This window comes from Scyliorhinus torazame, chromosome 15, assembly GCF_047496885.1.
Source record: "Scyliorhinus torazame isolate Kashiwa2021f chromosome 15, sScyTor2.1, whole genome shotgun sequence".
In the NCBI taxonomy this organism is placed as follows: domain Eukaryota; kingdom Metazoa; phylum Chordata; class Chondrichthyes; order Carcharhiniformes; family Scyliorhinidae; genus Scyliorhinus; species Scyliorhinus torazame.
In genome coordinates, this window is record NC_092721.1 from 94,387,805 (window position 1) to 94,406,455 (window position 18,651).

Here is an 18,651-nt window from a genome sequence, read left to right on the forward strand (position 1 = left end):
CACACTGCCAAATAGAAAGTCTGCTTGGCTCAATGCAACTGGACAGATTTTAGAATGTAAAATAACAAAAAATGACATCAAGAATATTCATTGATATATTCAAGACTTCTAACTTGGTGTTGTCTTATTAATAAGGCTGAAAACAAAGTTGATCACAACAAACAAACAGTTCTAATTAGCTTGTCTAGTTCGCTACCCGTCATTCTGATTTTAAATATCTGAAAATAACTTTTTTTTTACAGAACACTGTACAACGCTACACAACATTTGTTGGTCACGTTGGTATAGAGTTACAGATTCTTAAAATGTGAAATAAATATTTACATTTTCTTGATTCTTGCCCATTGGTATCCTTATACATAAAAAGTGTTAGTTTAAGAGCCTCCTCCAAGGCCCACAATTGGAGAGAACTCACGGTGATGATTGATTTGATAGAGGTTATGGTCGGTTTGTGGGTGGAGTTGATATCTAGTATGATATACACAAGATTACAGAACTTATATTGCTCTGAATGTAATTGGCAAATGAAACTCCTCGACCCATTGCACTAATTTGGATCTTATGGGGACAATTATGCTAAAAACAACTGACACAGTGAAACCACCTGATTAACATTCGTGCCAATTCTTCCATGATAGGGGCAGGAAGGAGCTGTACTGATGGGAAGGCTCCAACTGAACTGGGATGGGACTGTGTCCTTGTTGAAAGGATAAACAGTGGGATAGTAAAGGCTTGAACCTAGTAATATGGGTGGAACGATCTACAAGAAATGTAAGCCACCTAAACATAGAATTTACAGTGCAGAAGGAGGCCATTCGGCCCATCAAGTCTACACCGGCCTTGAAAGAGCATCCTACCCAAGCCCACACCTCCACCCTATCCCAGTAACCCAGCAACCCCACCTAACCATTGGACACTAAGGGGCAATTCAGCGTGACAAACCCACCTTAGCTGCACATCTTTGGGCTGTGGGAGGAAACCAGAGCACCCGGAGGAAACCCACGCACACACGGGGAGGACGCGCAGACTCCGCACAGACAGTGACCCAAGCCAAGAATCCAACCCGGCTCCCCGGCACCGTGAAACAACAATGCTAACCACTGTGCCACCGTGCTGCCCTACAGTTCTGGATGTGATCAACTGAAAAATCTAATCTAATTACTTATGACGTTGCTGGTGTTTCAGCAAATTGGATGAAGTAATGAATCTCTTCCCACGCTGAGAGCAGGTGAATGACCTCTCCCCAGTGTGAACTCGCTTGTGTCTCAGCAGGGTGGATGAATGAGCAAATTTTTTTCCACACTCTGAGCAGGTGAATGGCCTCTCCCCAGTGTGAGTGCGCCGGTGCCCCCGGAGTTGGGATGAGGTAGTGAATCCCTTCCCACACTCGGAGCAGGTGAACGGCCTCTCCCCAGTGTGACTACGCTGATGAACAGTGAGATTGTATGACGACTTCAAACCAACCCCACAGTGAGAGCACTTGAACGGTCTCTCATCAGAGTGAACATGCTGATGGCGTGTTAGTTCCCCGGAACTTTTAAAACACTTCCCACAGTTTGTACATTTAAAAGGTTTCTCCTCGCTGTGAACTCGCTGGTGTTGCAGCAGACGGGCTGACTGAGTGAATCCCTTCCCACACTCGGAGCAGATGAACGGTCTCTCCCCAGCGTGAATTCGCTGGTGTTCCAGCAGGTGGGATGAAGTAATGAATCCCTTTTTACACACGGAGCAGGTGAACGGTTTATCCCCGGTGTGAGTGTGACGATGATTTACCAACCTGAACTTGTCATAGAACCTTTTCCCACAATCCCCACAGTTCCACAGTTTCTTCCCAGTGTGTCTGCGCTTGTGTTTCCACAGGCCAGATGATCGGCTGAATCGTTGTCCACACACAGAACACTTGTACGGTTTCTCTCCACTGTGAACGGTGCTCTTTCCTTCCATGTTCAAAATCCACTCAAGTTACAATAATTTGGTCAGACCCTGTTGTGATTTTTGGTTTCAGTTTCCCGACTGAAAATTCTCCCCTTCTAATTCTCTTCTGACAATGCGCAGTTCCTAAAGGTAAATAAAATCTGGAAAAGTGAGTTGAGGAAAGAATAAATAAAAACAGAAAATACTGGAAACATTCAGCAGGTCTGATAGCATCTATGGAGAAAGAAGCAAAGTTAACGGGCGGGATTCTCCGTTTGCCAACGGCGAAATCACGAAACGTGATTCGGCGGAGTATAGATTTCACCGCCAAAATCGCAGCAGGCGCCGATTTGACACCAAATCACGATTCTCCGTCACCTCGACAGCAATATCAATGTATGCCGGAATGAACGTGGAGTACACACTGTTTGCATATCATTAGCGGGCCCGACCCGTTATTCTCCGGGGCCTCCGCGATTCTCCTCCTCCGATGGGCTGAGTTCCAGACGGCGCGGTTCACTGGTGCTTTCAAAAGTCGTGAAATCGGCTTGGTGGCTGATGAGGAAGAGATAGAGGAGGTAGGACACAGCGAGGAGCGACTGTGGGCTGCCAGGCCAGCCACTGGCCTGGCTGGCTTGGGTGGTCGGGCCCCTGCCAGGGCCGGGGGGAGCAGGCCGATTACCACGACCATCTTGCTATGCACCCACTGACCACTCACCTTGGCCCCTGGTTCTGCAGAGTGACACCGGTCATATAGGTGCCCCCATCCCCCACCCCACCCTCCACCACACACACCCCTGCCGCACTCCCCGACCCTCACCCGGCCACCACCCACTGGCAGCCCACCCAGTGGAACACCACAATAGCCCCTAGGTGGGCTGCGGTGCATACTCCTGGTGAGGGCAGTGCCAGCTGATGGTGCCCTGACATCTGGGATGGGCAGCAGAGCCAGAGGCCCCCACTGTGCCGGTCACCGACGGGGCCAACAGTGCAGGGGGAGGGACATGCGGGGGCAGAGCCTGCAGTGCCAACTGGGCCACCATGTAACTCATTGGACCAGGTTGGGCATGGGTAATGCACCATGCTAACATGCCGGCCATTCACCCCCTGCAGACAATGGATATTGGAATTCATCCAGCAATGGTGGCCTTCTTCCTAGCTGCCAGAGCCCTAGGGGACGCCCTGCGGCTGTACAAGTGGGCGCTGCTCGAGGAGGTGGAAGAAGCTGCAGCAGAGAGTGTGCAGCAGTGGAACGTGCAACAGCGGAGTATGCCACAGCGGGACAGGTTGCAGCCACCAAGGCTGGAGAGCCAGCTGCCCAGCAGGCTCAGGAGGAGGAGGTGCGAAGGAGGCACCACATGAGGCCTCGAATGTACTGGCGCCGCCTGTCATTCGAGGACCTGCCAGACCGGGCATGCCGTCGAAGACTCCGGCTGAGCAGGGAGACAGTGCAACATATCTGCCAGATGATGGGACACCTGGCATCATGGGGGTATGAGGAAGTCACCCGCTCCCAGTGGCCTTCACATTGATTGTCGCCCTGAATCTTTACGCGACAGGGTCCTTGCAGGTGCCGAGTGGAGACCTGCCCGGGATCTCACAGACCTCGGTGCAAGGGTGCATCCGTGCAATCACGGAGTCCCTAGATGCCCTGGTAGCTCAATACGTTCTACTTCAATGTAGACTGAGCCCACCAGGCTGCCTGGGCAGCGGGGTTCGCCACCATCGCTGGGATGCCCTGGGTCCAGGGGGCGATTGACGGAATGCATGCTCCGCTACGACAGGCTGCTCTCCACAAACTGAAAACGGGTTCCACTCGATTAACATGCAGCTGATATGTGATCATCAGCTGCGCAGCATACACATCTGCGCCCGATACCCGGGCAGTGTGCACGATGCCTTCATCCTGGCACACTCGACGGTGTTCGAGATGACTCCCCGGCTGGGGGGTTGGTTCCTGGGCGAAGGGGCTATCCACTGCAGTTGTAGCTAATGACACCTATCCGGAGGCCACAGACCGATGCGGAGACCGGCTACTGCGACACCCATGCAGTGATTAGACCCGTGATCGAGCGGTGCTTCGGCCTCCTGAAGATGCGGTTCAGGTGTCTGGACTGCTCTGGATGGGCCCTCCAGCATGACGCTGGGAGGGTCGACCGCATCATGGCGACCTGCTCTGTCCTCCACACAAGCATGCAGCAGAGGGGCAATGTGCTGGTGGAGGAAGAGGAACGGCAGGCCTCATTCGATGAGGAGGATTATGAAGAGGGCGAGGGATTTTACTCGGCGTGGCCGCTAGCCCCTCACCGATCCTGGAATCGGTGAGGGTTTGACGCCGATTGTGGCATCATAAATTGCCACTGTTTCCATGCCGGCATCGGCACTTAGCCGCAAAATCGGTGAATCCAGCCCAGAGTCTCAGAAACGGGGAATCTAGCCCCATATGTCTCTTCTTCAATTCTGAAGAGAAGCTGAAATGTGATGGGTTTTATGCTGTTGACAAGGTGAGGGAGTGGAGCAGGTAGAGCAAAATAGAAGATCGTGGATAGGTTGGAGACCAGGGGCGGGATTCTCTGACCCCCCGCCGGGTTGGAGAATCGCCGGGGGCTGGCGTGAATCCTGCCTCCGCCAGTTGCCGAATTCTCCGGCACCGGATATTCGGCGGGGGTGGGAATCGCGCCGCGCCGGTTGGCGGGCCCCCCCACCCCAGCGATTCTCTGGCCCGCGATGGGCCGAAGTCCCGCTGCTGGAATGCCTGTCCCACCGGCGAGAATCAAACCACCTCTCTTACCGGTGGGACAAGGTGGCGCGGGCGGGCTCCGGGGTCCTGGGTCCCCCACAGTGGCCTGGCCCGCGATCGGGGCCCACCGATCCGCGGGCGGGCCTGTGCCGTGGGGGCACTCTCCACTGCACATGCACGGGGATGCCGTGAGTGGCCACTGACGCTCCCGCGCATGTGCCGCCCGGCAAAGTAATTTCCGCGCCTGCTGGCGGGGCACCAAAGGCCTTTCCCGTCAGCTGGCGGGGCGGAAATCAGTCCGGTGCGGGCCTAGCCCCTCAAGGTGAGGGCTCGGCCCCTGAAGATGCGGAGAATTCCGCACCTTTGGGGCGGCGCGATGCCGGACGGATTCCCGCCGTTTTTGGCGCCGGTCGGCGGACATCGCGCCGATTGCGGAGAATCCTGCCCCAGGAGAGGTGAAATGGCAGAACAGAAAGGGAATTGCAATGATAGTGTTAAAGACTAAAGCAGTCTTAATAGAAGTCAGATAGCAGAATGTGTTAATAGGAAAGCAAGGATTAGCACTTTCTGAAAGCAAAACATGAGAACAAGAGGCCACCTAATAGTGAAAGGAGGAGGAAGACATATGCAGGCATAAAAACATGGAATAATCATAGATTTCAATTACCCCGATATTATCTAAAACAACACTTTGGTGTCAGGGATAAGGGAATGGAGTTCCTACAATGTGTACAGAGTTTCATCATAACTCAATATGCAAAAGCTCAACAAGGAAGAACCCGTATTTCACCTGGTAATGGGGAATTACCAGAGCAGCTAAGTAAAAACAAGGGAGCATCTGGGTAATAGTGACCATAATACAATGCAATTTAAGTTGATCTTAGAGTAGAACATACATATTGTGAAAACCAGGTTAATACTTTGGAGAAAAGCTGATTTTGAACAGTTGAGAATAGAATTGGGAAATAAAATGACTGATAATACTGGCAAATAACGAGGTAGAAAAATAATGGGAAATATTTAAAATTATATTCAACAGAACACAGGAAAATTGTATTATGTTAAAAGGACAAACTAAACACTGGTGCAACTCCATGGATAAATAAAGTAAAAATGGTAAAATGGAGGGTGAGGAACGAGACATACATTAAGTTCATAGCCAACGGAGGAGTGAACAATAAGAGAAGATACAAAGAGATTAAGAGAGAAGTCAAAAATATAATTAGGAAGACAAAATTAAACCATAAAATTAAATGTTCAAAGAAAATAAAACAAAATGGTAAAATATTTTACAGGCACATTCATAAAAATATTTTATGATCCCAGTTGATGTTACTCCTGTCTGGCTCAATCGGTCATAACATTTATTTTTTTGTTCAGAGACATGGATGAATAAGGTCACAGGACTACCAGTTAAGTTTTAACAAAATAATAAAACCTTTATTAAACATGAAAAGATTGACTAGAATACAATACTTCTACACCCCACCTGTATTGTTGCAGATGTATAAAGGCATGCCTCGCACATTTAGCTTCTTGTTCCACACATTCCCCCCCCCCCCTTGAATTCTGATCACTAAAAGCAGTGAATCTTTAAATCCTTTCAATTGCTTCTCTATCGTCTTTTGATGCCCATATCCAGTCGCCAAAATGATTTTGCTTTAACCTCTCAAATTCAATATGAATTCTCTGTTCACTCAGTATGAGTTTACCCAGGCTGTTTTCTTGTGCTACAATTTCTGCTTGTAAGCCTCAGGAACCAATTCATACGCACTAAGAATAACTTTCTTTACTGCATCATACTCTGCAGATACCTCATCTGACAATGCTACATGCACCTCACGAGCTATACCTACCAGTCTACTTTGTTAAACTACTGTTCAAATTTCTTTTGCCCATTTTATCTGTTTAGCTCCTTTTTTTAAATAAATAAAGAAGGCTTCCACTTCCCTCTCGGCAGAATTTGGAAGAGCCTGTATGAATTTAAATGTTTCTCTCTTGGGTTCAGACATGTTAGATACACTGGTATAACACTGGCTGAACTGGATGCAGCATAGATCAAAAAGGTACTCCAGACCTTGAAGTTAGTTCAATCAGGTTTATTGAACTAATGGCACAGTTAGCACAGTTCTCTATGAGTTTGACTCTCTGCTAACTTAAGTGTGGTTACTCTGTCTGACTGAACCAGACTAGCTCTTAGCCACATGGTGGAGGTGTGAAATTGTAACAACACCCTTGACTGACTCTCTAGATGTTCATCAGTGGAAAGAGGCGGAACGTGAATGCCTCGTGTCTTTTATAGTCAGATCTCACCCCTGAGTGTCCTGCCTGCTTATTGGTCATGTCCGGTTCTCTGTGTCCAATAGCTGCTTGTCTGTATATCATTATGTGTGTGTCTGTATATCATGACAGGTTCTTGCCTGGAAATAAGTCCTTCCTCAACTTCTGGGGCGAAATTCTCTCCCAATGGCGGGATGTCCGCCGACTGCCACCAAAGCCGGCGCCAATCAGACGGGCATCGCGCCGGCCCAAAGGTGCGGAAGGCTCCGCATCTTTGGCGGCCTAGCCCCAACATTGAGGGGCTAGGCCGACGCCGGAGGGATTTCCGCCCCGCCAGCTGGCGGAAATGGCGTTTGTTTCCCCGCCAGCTGGCGCGGAAATGCGGCGCATGCGCGGGAGCGTCAGCGGCCGCTGTCAGTTTCCCAGCGCATGCGCGGGAGCGTCAGCGGCCACTGTCAGTTTCCCGCGCATGCGCAGTGGGGAGAGTCTCTTCTGCCTCCGCCATGGCGGAGGCCGTAGCGGAGGCGGAAGGGAAAGAGTGCCCCCATGGCACAGGCCCGCCCGCGGATCGGTGGGCCCCGATCACGGGCCAGGCCACCGTGGGGGCACCCCCCGGGGTCAGATCATCCCGCGCCCCCCCCCAGGACCCCGGAGCCCGCCCACGCCGCCTGGTCCCGCCGGTAAATACCAGGTTTGATTTACGTCGGCAGGACAGGCAATTCCTGGGCGGGACTTCGGCCCATCCGGGCCGGAGAATCCAGCGGGGGGTCCCGCCAACCGCCGCGGCCCGATTCCCGCCCCCGCCCAATCTCCGGGAGCGGAGACTTCGGCGGGGGCGGGATTCACGGCGGCCAACGGCCATTCTCCAACCCGGCGGGGGGTCGGAGAATGACGCCCCTGGTTTTTCTTTTTAACTGTCAGCTTTTCAAACTGGAATTCTTTTTCTGTACTTTTCTCTTTCTTCCTTTGCTAATTTCTCCATTCTCAAATCCCTCTCCTGTATTCTCTCTCTCTCCTGCCTTTCTTCTTGTTCTCTTTGGACTGCTCTGTCTTTTTCCTTTTCTTTTTCCTCCGGCTCCAATCAAAGTCTCTCCATTTGCAACTGGATTTTAGCCAATTCTGCCAGTCTCTGAGGTATCCCTTGCAATTCAAAATGTTTAGTTATACTTCAATTATGACATTTTTCCTGGCCCTTATGGGTAATTATAACTGGAATTGATCTGCCAATTCATGAACTTGGTTACTTGCTGTAAACTAGTCAGGGTTTCATCTTCCAACTTTAGGAAATATTTTGCAACTTGCACCACCATTTCGGACTCCAACCCCTACAATATATCTCACAGCAACTCCAATTCCTGTGTCTTGTACCTCAGTACCTCCACTTACTCTTTTTTAAAGATTCACAGATCCCACCTTATAGCAATAAATGCAAAACCAAGTTACTACTATTGGGCATCCAGTAATGTGCTTTCCATGTTTCACGGTACCTCAATGAATTGTTATTAATCAGTGTCCAATAGCCCACTCTCCACATTTTGAACCCTGCCAGAGTCCCCAATTTTATTGTGACCCCCAGCTGATATTCCTACTGAACAGGCAGGTCCCAGAGCTGAACCTTGGCTCAGTAGATCATAACTTTTATTTATTTGTTTAGAGGCGTGATGAACAGACCCACAGGACAGCCAAACAATTCTTTAAAAAAGAATAAAACATTGATTAAACATGAAAAGATTGACTATAATATAATACGTATTCCCTCCACCTGTATCTTCACACGTACACAGATTTTTAAAGATAACACAAGTTACAAAATATATCTTATACTATAATGTTTTGATAAGTACACATGTAATCCATGTAAACCAACAGACCAACTATGGTTAGACAAACCACACTCTGAAACCAAGTAGCAGATGCTACCCAAACATCTTCTGTGGATTGTTCATCAACCCCCGTCCCATATACTTATCACACTGTAAGCCAACTGGTGTCACCAGAATCTGACTTCAACATGAGGGTTTCCAATCTCCACTCTTGAAGAACACACTTTTAAATCTTCTCCCACACAAGCTCTCTCTCAGATGCCTTCACCAAGGATCCACATCCAGAATTTTTAATTCTCCATTCAGTATTCCTTTGCCCTGGATTGTCACATGCATTTAAACTTCCGCAGAATCTCTCAAGTAGCCCACCATGCCTACAGAACACCATTGCTTCACGCTGTATCAACTTTAGGATTATTTCAGATGTCTGGCTTCTCGTTAGCCAACTTCACCAGGTCTTCACATTCCAGCTCTTTCTTTAACTGGGAGCTTCCCTCTGTTCCTTTCTTTAACTTCAGCTAACAGTACCTCATTCAGATTCCTGTTCTTTGTCCTTTTGAGTTCAGTCTTCCTGAAACTTCTCTTTTCATCCCTTGGTTTCTAGAACAATCTACCCCTAACTCCACTGTCTTGCTTCTGCTGGCAGTTTCTGTGAGAGCTGCTTTTGTGTCTGATACTTGGTTCCAACTGAACTACAAGTACTTATGCTTTTCAGTGTGGGCCCCTGCTTGCTAAGCAACAACATAGCTGTTCTCATGATCCTCTTCGTTCGCAGATTATAAACCCTTCAACTGCAATGCAAGCACAGGTTAAAGTACTCAAACCCATAGACAAGCAGGCACTTTTATTCAATATGAAGCTAACTAAAGTTTTAACCCTTTCATACACAGAAACACAAAGTTAAACTGACTTAAAGCTGTACCCTATTTCTAAACCCACAAATACAAATTTGGATTATTTAAAACTACCCCTTTCTCCTGACAGCTGAGGTGGGAAAAGGACCATTAAGTGTTTAGGCAGAACAATCGAAAAGGAATATTGGAGATATGGCCGAAATAGTGAATAATTTTTTTTCTTTGTTCTTTAGTGGAAGCAGATACCATAGTGCCTTTTAATGGGTGACTTGACAAATACATGAATAGGGGGCAATAGAGAGGTATGGTCCCCGGAAGGGGTGGGGGTTTTAGTTCAGACGGGCACCCTGGTCGGTGCAGGCTTGAAGGTCCAAAGGGCCTGTTCCTGTGCTCTAATTTTCTTTGTTCTTTGTAATTATTTTCCTTTTGTATTTACCAGGCAATTAGAACATGGCATTAGATGACAAAATGAAATGAATGACATTCAAAAAGGATAAACCCAGGTTTTAAAATAATCTAGTGAAAATAACAGGCATTACTATCTATATTTTAAAAATTGTTAGAAAAAGTTGTGGTACTAAAGCACTGACAGATAGCTAACATTATACCTATATTTAAGAAGCGGGATGTCTAGGGAATTATACACCAGTCAGCTTAATATCAGAGGTCGGAACATCAATGCAATTCCTTCCAAAGGAAAGAATATAAGAACATCTAGAAAGAATATATATAATGAATATTCATGATGGATTTCAAAAGGGAAGACATTGCTTGACCAACCGTATTGATTTTTTGAGAAGGTGACAGAATAGACAATGGTAATGGAGTTGCTACAATTAATCTGGACTTTCAAACGATTTTCAATGTGGTTCCCGATAATGGTCTAATGATAGGGATAGAGGTCACCCTAAGTGTCAGGTGACCCGTGGCAGAATGAACTGCCAGTTAACATCAAGCCAGAAAGCAGGAATTGGGAGTAAAGGGTAGTTTTCCACATTGTCAAAGGTTGTGAAGCAGTGCTGAGACCACTGCTGTTCACAATCTACATTACCGATTTAGACTTTGGAATTACAAACACCATTTCTAAATTTTGGAATAATGCCAGCTTTAGGGGAGGCACGATCAATATTGAGGAGGATTGTAACAAATTATAGGAGGACATTAATAAACCCCCGAAGAATGGAAAAATAATTGGCAAATTAAGTTCAATGCCAATAAATGGGAGGTAAATAAAAGTGTTGTTTGGGAGGTACACCATTTATTATTTGGAAGACCTGGGGCGAAATTCTCCGTGATCGGCGGAAAGTCCGCCGATCGGCGCACAAAACGGCGCAAATCCCACTTGCGTCACGTCAGAAAAATGGGACGATAGTCTCCGGCCCGAAATGGGCTAGCAGCGACGTAACGGGATCCGCGCCTGCGCAGTGGTTCACGCCGTGCAGCGTCATACGCGCTGAACGGCGTGGCGGCTCATAAGGCCGCGCTGCTCCCCCCCAACCGACCGGAACACCCGACCGCAACACCCGACTGGATGGCTGGCCGTCGCTCAGACCCGAGGTACGAGTCACGCGATGTGGAGGCGCTCCTGGACGCGGTGGAGCAGCGGAGGGACGCCCTGTATCCCGGGCACGGCCGCAGAGTTGCCCCACGCCACAGCCGGCATCTGTGGAGGGAAGTGGCAGAGGCCGTCACCGCTGTGGCCCTGACACCACGGACAGGCACCCACTGCCACAAGAAGGTGAACGACCTCATCAGAGCAGGCAGGGTGAGCCTCCCCCATATCCCCCCTCCCCATATCCCCCCTCCCCCATATCCCCCATATCCCCCCTCCCCCATATCCCCCCTCCCCCATATCCCCCCTCCCCCATATCCCCCCTCCCCATATCCCCCCTCCCCCATAACCCCCCCACCCCCATATCCCCCCCTCCCCCATATCCCCCCTCTCCCATATCCCCCATATCCACCATATCCCCCCTCCCCCATATCCCCCATATCCCCCCTCCCCCATATCCCCCCTCCCCCATATCCCCCATATCCCCCCTCCCGCATATCCCCCCTCCCCCATATCCCCCCTCCCCCATATCCCCCCTCTCCCATATCCCCCATATCCCCCCTCCCCCATATCCCCCCTCCCCCATATCCCCCTCCCCCATATCCCCCCTCCCCATATCCCCCCTCCCCATATCCCCCCTCCCCCATATCCCCCATATCCCCCCTCCCACATATCCCCCCTCCCCATATCCCCCCTCCCCCATATCCCCCCTCCCCCATATCCCCCATATCCCCCCTCCCCCATATCCCCCATATCCCCAAGTGAATCCAGCCCTAACCTTAACCTCTGCAATGCACGCGCAAACGATGGCGTGCATTCATATACCTGCCTAACACTGTTGCCTTTTACCCCTGCCACCACCCCCCCCCCCCACAGGAGAAGCGCGCACACAACAATAGGGAGCATGTGAGGACTGGAGGAGGGCCCGCTGATGAGAGGCCACAGACCGTACACGAGGAAAGGGCCCTGGAACTGGCTGGCGGACCTGAGGACAGGGAGGTTGCTGATGCAGAGGTCGGGGGCCCACCAGCAAGTGAGCCACCGACAGCCCGTCCCCATATCCCCCCTCCCCCGTATCACCTGATCACTGCCTGATGTCTAACCATGCATGCTTCATTGTGTATCGCAGGACCAAACGTCCAGGCACCCATCCCCGCAGATGCACACCGCCCGCAGGATGCCCCTCGGAGACCACAGGAGACGGAGAGACCCGCACCCTCCAGCATGCGACGCCCGCAGGATGCCCCTCGGAGACCACGGGAGACGGAGAGACCCGGACCCTCCAGCATGCGACGCCCGCAGGATGCCCCTCGGAGACCACGGGAGACGGAGAGACCCGGACCCTCCAGCATGCGACGCCCGCAGGATGCCCCTCGCACACCACGGGAGATGGAGAGACCCGGACCCTCCAGCATGCGACGCCCGCAGGATGCCCCTCGCACACCACGGGAGACGGAGAGACCCGGATCCTCCAGCATGCGACGCCCGCAGGATGCCCCTCGCACACCACGGGAGACGGAGAGACCCGGACCCTCCAGCATGCGACGCCCGCAGGATGCCCCTCGCACACCACGGGAGACGGAGAGACCTGGACCCTCCAGCATGCGACGCCCGCAGGATGCCCCTCGCACACCACGGGAGACGGAGAGACCTGGAGCAACAGGGAGATGACACCCCCGTCACGTGCGGGAGCGACCACCCAGCGATGAGGGGGGCAGCCACAGGCCCCCGTCACATCCGAGCCAGGACACCACTACCCAGGACACCACTACCCAGGACACCACTATCCAGGACACCCCTACCCGGGACAGCACTACCCAGGACACCCCTACCCGGGACAGCACTACCCGGGACAGCACTACCCAGGACACCCCTACCCGGGACAGCACTACCCGGGACAGCACTACCCGGGACAGCACTACCCAGGACACCCCTACCCGGGAAGACGAAATACCGGACAGTGACTCAGAGTGGATGGGTGGAGACGAACCCCACCCCAAAGTGCCATGGAGTCAGAGTGGGACGAAGAGCACGACACAACGCCACTGCTGTCACCAACACCCTCCACCATCGCAGAAACACTCACCTCGGTTGGGCACTTTAGTGATGAGGCGTCTGGTACACTCACTGGTGCGCACAACACAGCCGTCCCGGTACAGCAGGTGGAGGTAGGAGCAGCAGAGGGACCGGGCGGTCGGAGGGCAGCCCAGGCCAAGCGAACATCTGCCGCCCAGATGGATCCCGGGTTCCTGCAGTTACCACACCCACACATAGATCCGATGCAACCACCGACCCGGAGACGAGCGAAGAGGGTGACGGGTGGCTTGCGGCGGCTGCGGTCGCAGGTGGAGGAGTCCACCCGTGTCCAGGAGCTGGGAGTGGTCCCGGTCATGCGTGCCACCCAGGCTGACACCGCACGGGTGGCGTCCGCGGTGGAGGCAATGGGTGCGACGGTGTCAGACATGGGGAACGGTTTGCGAGGCCTGGGGCCTTCCGTGCAGGCGGCGTCTGTGGCCCAGGAAATTACTGCCCTCTCACAGGAGGCCATGAGCCAGTGCCAGCGCCAGATGGCAGAGGCGCTCAACGCCATAGCCCAGTCTCAGCAGGCCATGGCCCAGTCTCTGCAGGCCATGGCCCAGTCTCAGCAGGCCATGGCCCAGTCTCAGCAGGCCATCGCTGAGGGCATCGGCGCCAGTGGCCATGTGCGAGCCGGCGTCGCACTGTCACAGACAGGGTTTGACAACACCCTGGGCTCCATGGCTGCAAACCTGCAGACCCCTGTCGATACCAGCACGGGCCTCCAGGACTGGCAGCGCCAGATGTCGGGGGGGCGTCAGATGGCCAGTCCGTTCGCATCCCCCACCCATGTAGAGGCCTGGGGGCCATCGGGCACCCCGAGGGAGGAGGAGGTGGTGTGGTCCGTCCCGGCTCCCTCTGTAGGGGAGGTCCCGGTACACCGCGACACCTCGGACTCCCCCCCTTCCGTCCCAGGTGCATCGGGTGGGCAACGGGCAGGACAGGCTGGCAGCTCGCCATCCCAGTCGCCCGGGCCGCAGCCTGGCCCATCTAGGCCAGGACGCCCCAGGAAACGGCCGCCAAAGGGATCCAGTGTCAGAGGGCAGGAATCACAGGAGTCCACCTCCAGTTCTGCTGTACCGTCTGGGGAACCACGTAGACGTAGTCAAAGGGCCCGTAAGGCCAAACAATTAGACACTGAGTAAGTTGGCACGGGTGCAGGGCACAGATGAGTTTTAGGGGCTAGGGCACGTGCATGAACTCCTTTGGTTATTAAAGTCAATGTTACACCTACCGAAGCTGCCTTTGTGCTCTGTCCAAAGTGTGCGGGCGTGTCATGTACGTTGAGCGCAAGTGTGTGTGTGAGGGGTGGTCTTACCTCAGCCCCAGGTGAGTCTGCCCCCTTCCCCCTGGGCCGCCATCAACATCCCCCGGGCAGAGGACGGGACCGTGCGCTGCAGTGTCACAGCCGCATGCAGGGATGGTCCGGGTGGATGGTGGTACTGTGGCCATGGGTCAGACATAGTCCAACGATGTAGAGCCAGGAGCTCATCGCAGGGCGGGTTGTCATCATCCTCCATGGCCTGCGATAGACACGCGTCCACCCGCAACTGGGTGAGCCCGGCCCGTTGTGCCGCCGGTGGATCGGCAATGGGTGGGGTGGTGGTGTGCATGCGGGTGGGGTGTGTGGGGTTGGGGAGGGGGGTGAGGGTGCTGGGTGGGTGGATGGGTGGGGGGTGTGGGTGGTCGGCTGTTGCCATGGTGTGCGGTCTGTGGCCATACTACCCGATTCCCACGCCCATCTAGTCAGTGAAGCGGGCGTCTATCAGTCTGTCCCGTGCCCGCTGGGCCAGCCGGTAACGGTGGACAGGCACCCGCCTGTGTCTACCCCGTCTGCCCTGACAATTGCCCCCATCCCCCTCATCTGGGGAGGACTGTGCCTCTTCCTGCTGCTCCTCCACTCCGCCCTCCTCTGCCTGCGGCACATCGCCCCTCTGCTGGGCTATGTTGTGCAGGACACAGCACACCACAATGATGCGGCCGACCCTATCTGACCGATACTGGAGGGCGCCCCCAGAGAGGTCCAGGCACCTGAAACGCATCTTCAGCACGCCAAAGCACCTCTCGATCACTCCCCTTGTCGCTACATGGGCATCATTGTAGCGGTTCTCCGCCTCATTGCGTGGCCTCCGTATAGGTGTCATCAGCCACGATCGCAATGGGTAGCCCCTGTCGCCCAGCAACCAGCCCCTCAGCCGGGGATGGCGTCCCTCGTACATGCCGGGGATGGATGACCGCGACAACACGAATGAGTCGTGTACACTGCCTGGGTGACGGGCGCAGACGTGCAGGATCATCATGCGGTGGTCGCAGACCACCTGTACGTTCATCGAATAGGTCCCCTTCCTATTAGTGAACACGGCCCTGTTATCTGCAGGTGGCCGCACAGCGACGTGCATCCCATCGATCGCGCCCTGGACCATGGGGAACCCGGCCACGGCAGAGAAGCCCACGGCCCGGGCATCTTGGCTGGCCCGGTCCACGGGGAAGCGGATGTAGCGGTGCGCCATGGCATAAAGGGCATCTGTCACTGCCCGGATGCACCGATGCACCGATGTCTGCGATATGCCGGACAGGTCCCCACTCGGTGCCTGGAATGACCCCGTTGCATAAAAGTTCAGGGCCACCGTAACCTTGACGGACACGGGGAGAGGGTGTCCCCCGCCAGTGCCACGCGGTGACAGGTGTGCCAGCAGGTGGCAGATGTGTGCCACGGTTTCCCGCTCATCCGGAGTCTCCTCCTGCATTCCCGGTCCGTGAGGTCTTGGTATGACTGGCGGGGCCGGTACACACGGGGCGCCCTCGGGTGCCTCCATTGCCGTGGGGCCGCGACGTCCTCCTCCCCCTCCTCGTCCTGTCGGTCAGGTGTCCCTCCAGCCTGGGCGGCTGCCGCCTGCCCCTCTGTGGCAGCCTGCGCCGCCTCTCTGGCACACTCCTCCTCCTCCTCCTCCTCATCCAGGGAAACATAGACATGAGCGGCTGCCACCACGGCGGCCAACATCGCTGGATGATCTGAAAACATGACGGCCTGGTGGGGGGGAGGGGAACGACGACATGTCATCATTGCCCATATCCCCTCCTCCCCCCAGCCAGGTGGCATGGACCGCATGGGTCCAACTGTTGGAGGCTGGCACCTGGCCAGGTGGACCAACTCATTTGCCCTCCCATCACCCTCCTCGGCACGGACCCCCTCCCCAACCTCCACCCCAGCACGGACCCCCCCCCCCAACCTCCACCCCGGCACGGACCCCCTCCAACCCCCAACCTCCACCCCAGCACGGACCCCCTCCAATCCCCAACCTCCACCCCAGCACGGACCCCCACCCCCAACCTCCACCCCGGCACGGACCCCCTCCAACCCCCAACCTCCACCCCAGCACGGACCTCCTCCCCAACCTCCACCCCAGCACGGACCCCTCCCCCCCCCAACCTCCACCCCGGCACGGACCCCCTCCCGGCACTCCTCCGGAGCCCAGCCTACTCTAACCACCCCCCCCCCCCCGCCGCACACACACACACACAAGCCGAGACACACCTCTCCTCACGCAATCAGTCTGCGGCCACGCCATTTCCTGCCCAGAGCCAACCCCCCAGGCCGTCACTCACCTCCTCGCTGGTCGGCGTGAGCCTGGAGCACCGGGTCACGCCGATGAAAAGGAGTTTTGATTCACGTCGACGTGAACGGTCATCACGTCGACGGGACTTCGGCCCATCCGGAAGGGAGAATATCGGCAGGCCGAAAATCGGCTGCCTTGCGCAGACCCGTGACATTCTCCGTGGCAGCGGCGCCATTAACGCCCCCCCCGACTTTTCTCCCTTCGTAGACTTCGGCGGGGGCGGGGTGCGGGATTCACGGCGGCCAACGGCCATTCTCCGACCCGGCGGGGGGTCGGAGAATGACGCCCCTGAGTCTGGGTGGGGTAGCGAAACAAGAGGGACTTGAAGTACAAATGCACCAATCACTAATAGATCTGGCATAGGTTAGCAAGGACATAGAACGCCATCCAAGCATTCAATTTTATTTCAAGAGGGATAGAATTAAAAAATAGGGAAGTTATGCAAAACCTGTATAGAACCTTAGTTAGACCCTAGATTAGATTACTGCAAGTAAATCTGATGGCCATATTATAAAAGGAGAGAGTGTAAGGACCCTTCCTGCTGATTCCCTAATTTCCCCTTTTTTTATTTTGCCATTATCATTTTGATCCAAGGATATTAATAGGCATTTATCTTTAAATTGAGCAGAGGAAGTGAGGATCTCAAAAAGTTACTACATAGTGTACACTGTGCTAGCTTTGAACAGCAGAACTTAAATGTTTTGGTACCCAAGAGAGATTGGAGGGACTTGGGTCGACTGATTAGCTGGTGGCCAATAAATTGGCCAAAAGGCCATCTGCCCGGTAACAGGTGGTGGTTGGGTCCTACCCAAATGGGATGATTTTTCAGCTAAACAAGAAAAGCACAGTCAGGTCCTGGACACTCATAGGAAAGGAGCACTCTCGCTCTTCTTTTCTCCAGTAAAGCTGTATATTCTGAAACTACAGAGACCTGAATAAATCTACAATGAAAACCTCAAACTGAAAGCTTAAATTGAAGGAAGATGCTATAAAACAACCATCTGAAACTCTTATATTTTTAATTTCATAATTATTTTTACACCCATCTTCTCCCCTTTGTGTTTGTCTGTCTAATGTGTGTGTGTAGAGTGTGGGGCAAGTTTAAGTGGGAGATTAGGAATTAATAAGAGTTAACCTGTTGTATTTTCAGTTTATTTATAGTTATTCATTTTAATAAACTTAATTGTGTTTAAATTTACAAACCAGGTGACTGTAGTTATTAGTCAGCCAAGGGCCAAAGACTTTGGGTGTTTTCTAAGACTTATATATTAATTTGATTTGATTTGATTTATTGTCACATGTACCGAAGTACAGTGAAAAGTATTTTTCTGTGGCCAAGGGAACATACACAGTACGTACAAAGTAAACAAAAAAAGAATAATCAACAGATTCCTATGTCTGTATGTGCAGGTCTTCTGTATCTTCTGCCTGATGCAAGGGTCTGTAAGAACACAAAGCCTGGGTGGGAGGGGTCTCTGATAATGCTGTCTGCCTTCCTGAGGCAGTGGAAGATGTAGATAGAATCTATGTGAGGGTGGAAAGCTTGTGTGATGCGTTAGGCTGAGTTCACCACTCTGCAGTTTCTTGTGATCTTGGGCTGAGCAGTTGCCATACTAAGCTGTGATGCAGCTGGATAGGATGCTCTCTATCGCACATCTGTAGAAGTTTGAGAGAGTCGATACAGACATGCTGAATTCTTTAGCTTCCGTAGGAAGTAGAGATGTTGTTGGGCTTTCTTGACTGTTGCATCAACTTGAGTGGACCAGGACAGACTGTTGGTGATGGTGACCCCCAG

General features: G+C 53.0%; 1 protein-coding gene across 1 annotated transcript in view; it reads right to left on the reverse strand.

Moving 5' to 3' along the window:
- LOC140391691 (melatonin receptor type 1B-like) overlaps positions 1–18,651 on the reverse strand; it is a 180,178-nt gene that overhangs the window by 144,665 nt on the left and 16,862 nt on the right. The window lies entirely within an intron of this gene.